The following is a 3,222-nucleotide window of genomic DNA, read 5'->3' on the forward strand; positions in this document are numbered from 1 at the left end:
AAAGGATGTGGAGAAGCTTGAGAGAGTCCAGAGAAGAGCCACGCGCATGATCAGAGGTCAGGAAAACAGACCTGACGACGACAGGCTGAGAGCCATGGGGCTCTTTAGCTTGGAAAAGCGCAGGCTGAGGGGTGATCTGATGGCCACCTATAAGTTTATCAGGGGTGACCACCAGTATCTGGGGGAACATTTGTTCACCAGAGCACCTGAAGGGATTACGATGTTGAATGGTCATACACTACTGCAAGACTGTTTCAGGCTGGACATAAGGAAGAACTTCTTTACTATCCGAGCCCTCAAGGTCTGGAACAGCCTGCCATTGGGGGTGGTTCAAGCACCTACATCGAACACCTTCAAGAGTAAATTGGATTATCTTGCTGGGATACTATGACCCCAGCTGACTTCCCGCCCTTCGGGTGGGGGGCTGGACTCGATCTTCCGAGGTCCCTTCCAGCCCTAATGTCTACGAAATCTATGAAACAGGATGGATAGTACTTACTCAATTAACAGGTGGCCAATATTTTGCTTTATCCACATTGTTCAATGTGAGGCCCCAAGCCTTATTTTAACAACACATTATTTAAACTCTTTTCTATGTTTCTCATCAGCAGTATCGGACTGCTTCACAAACATTACTCTCTTTGTCTGTTTTCAACAGCACTGCAAGTTCTTGGAGTGTTGCTATCTCCACTTCACAGAGCGGAGGCTAAGGCACAGAGAGATTAAAGTCAAATGTATCCACTATTTTTGGATGCTCAAAATGAGACTTCATGGCCCACAGAATACTTGGCATTGTTATGGTACTTTACATGTTCAGAGCTAAGCTTTCAGTAATGTCAATGCTCAGTCCAAGGGTCTCAAGTTCAATATTTTGTAAATGAGGAACATGCAATCAGAGATTAACTAAGAACTATTTGAGTTAAGTGACTTGTAAAACATTGCATGTGAACACTGCAGAAAAAGGAAGAATTAACTTCTCCAGGGTAACATTTAACTGGCTAACCACAAAACTATCTTTTCTCTTCCTGTAATACTTTGCCTCATTTACTGTACACACTTCAGTTTCTACAACACAACACAAGGGTCCTACAAACAATTAACTCTACAATCCTGATGCAGCCACAAAGTAGGTGTGGGCCCGCTCCCCACACCCCCAGATGAGCTGCTCATGGCTCCGTCTACCACTCCGCCCTGGTTGTGCAGGGTCTGCCACTGCTCCCCTCCCTACCTGAGCTCCTGCAGCTGCCGGTGCTGCCCCGCGCTTGGGTTGGGGGGGGATGTCCTCCGCATTTGTGCATGGTGGACTGGGCTTTGTGCCCTGAGTCCCACTGCATGTGCTCCCTGGGCCTCCGCCCCTTCCTTCCCCTACTGACTGACCTGCTGCGCTGTAGGGGGGGATGGGGCGGGGCGTGCATGCACAGTCCAGGATCAACTTCAAAAGGCTCTGGGATCTACCAGTTAATCCTGACTGACCGGCTGATGAACACTGTCATAAATGATAATCATGTGTTTTATAATGCAGTCCTTAATTATAAAGGAGCCAAATTAAGGCTGCCCAGGAAACTTATTACTGGAATTTCCTAGTTTTGTAAATCTAGTGATTTCCACCTTAATTTTAGTAATCTTAATTTGAAATATTTCTTAGGATTATTTAAAAGGGACAAACTGAAAAACAAGCACTGCACTGTGTCATCATGTTGGTATCCATAGGTGGTATCAACAGGGGTGGAATCTTAAGGTCCTCTGTACAGATTTCTGTCATTGGAGATAATAGAGTAATGGACAGCAATAGTATGTTGCTACCTCTATGTAAATCAGGCAATTATTTGGGCTGGAGGGCCCATTAGTGACTTTGGGTGAACTGTTGCGGGCCAAGAGGGGGTGGTACTGACCTGGCCTGGCACAGTGAGAGGTGGGTGGTCAATTGATCGTATCTGGCCTGGGCCCATCTGCCCTGAGCCCACCACTAGGGGTGCTGGTCAAAGCAGGCAGGTGGAGAATAGCGTTGGGGAGTGGGATGGATGGGTAGACTGGGGCCAGGATTGTGGGGCAGTGACACTGCAGGGCTGGGACCCAGAGCAGAGCTGTGATCTGCACCCTGCATGTCCCTGCCCATGGAACCGGTGCCTGTTACAGGGATGTGGGGAGCGGATCATGGCTCTGTCCCAGGCTTCAGCCCCATGCTGTCACTGCCTCATGACTTTGACCCCAGCCCAGGCCACCTACCCTCTCTCAGATACTGCTCCTTGCCTGCTTATGGCCCCATCCCATCACCCAGCTGAGCATGTCATGCCCACAGGGGTCCTGGGCTGATTTCCATGGAGACCCCACCTGCCCGCCTTTGTCCAGCACCCCTGGTGGCAGGTGCAGGGCAGATGGGCTGGGATGTCGGGGCAGAAGACACTTGGCACTTCACAGCTATACATAACAGCAGTGCAACAGAGAGACTGGAATCTTGGTTCTGGAGGGGAGCATGTCCCTTTTCACACACCTTACCCTGAAGCCCAATCCCTTCTGCCCATACCCCCTACAGCCCAACTTCATGCCCGTCCTCTCTTTCTATTCCACCCTGATTTCTCATCTCACTTCACTCACCTTGCATATGTCTTTCCTTCAACTTTTATTTTTCCTCCTCTCCCTCAAATGGTATGTATTTCCAGGAGCAGACAATGACAGCTTATATGTGCATTAGTGTTTCAAAAATCCATATTTTCTCATTCACAATGAACCAACAGATTTCCCTAGTGGTCTATAATTGGAATGGAGGCAGAAAACAGATCATTCTAAATCACTCCCATTTTAGTCAGAATATAAGAAGGGGTGTTACTGATTGATCTTAAAGGCAAAGACCTTATCTTTCTTCTTGTGTGCATGCGTGTGTTGTACAAAAGCCAAGATAACTAATAGTGTTCAGCAGAATTCCACCCCCATTGTAGGGTGAAGGAAAATCCCTCCCTCCCTCTTCTACAGAAATATCTAAGGACTGATGACATAAACCAGGAAAGAAGATTCCTCTAAGGCATGCTTTTGAGGTGAACTTCTTAATTATACTCTGAATGACCAGAACTCCAGAGTCTCTTTTACTGCTTTATTAACACACATTGGTCCCAAGATGCCACTTTCTGGAAACTCTAGCAACTGGCAGTATGTGGGGAATAGCTACATCAAAATATACAAAATTGAAACCTGAGGGAAGTGGGGGGGGGGGGGAAAAAGCAAAAG

At 47.6% G+C, this 3,222-nt stretch overlaps 1 protein-coding gene and 1 long non-coding RNA gene across 4 annotated transcripts in view; both read right to left on the reverse strand.

Annotated features, from left to right (window-relative positions):
• LOC109291895 overlaps positions 1-687 on the reverse strand; it is an 8,997-nt gene extending 8,310 nt beyond the window's left edge. The window contains exon 1 of the long non-coding RNA XR_002095980.1: positions 500-687. This is a non-coding gene — a long non-coding RNA (uncharacterized LOC109291895). The remainder of the gene's footprint in view (positions 1-499) is intronic.
• Positions 1-3,222, reverse strand: part of TPK1 (thiamin pyrophosphokinase 1) — a 716,169-nt gene that overhangs the window by 177,734 nt on the left and 535,213 nt on the right. The window lies entirely within an intron of this gene.

This window comes from Gavialis gangeticus, unplaced genomic scaffold (genome assembly GCF_001723915.1).
Source record: "Gavialis gangeticus isolate Ggan-Ray unplaced genomic scaffold, GavGan_comp1, whole genome shotgun sequence".
Lineage (NCBI taxonomy): Eukaryota > Metazoa > Chordata > Crocodylia > Gavialidae > Gavialis > Gavialis gangeticus.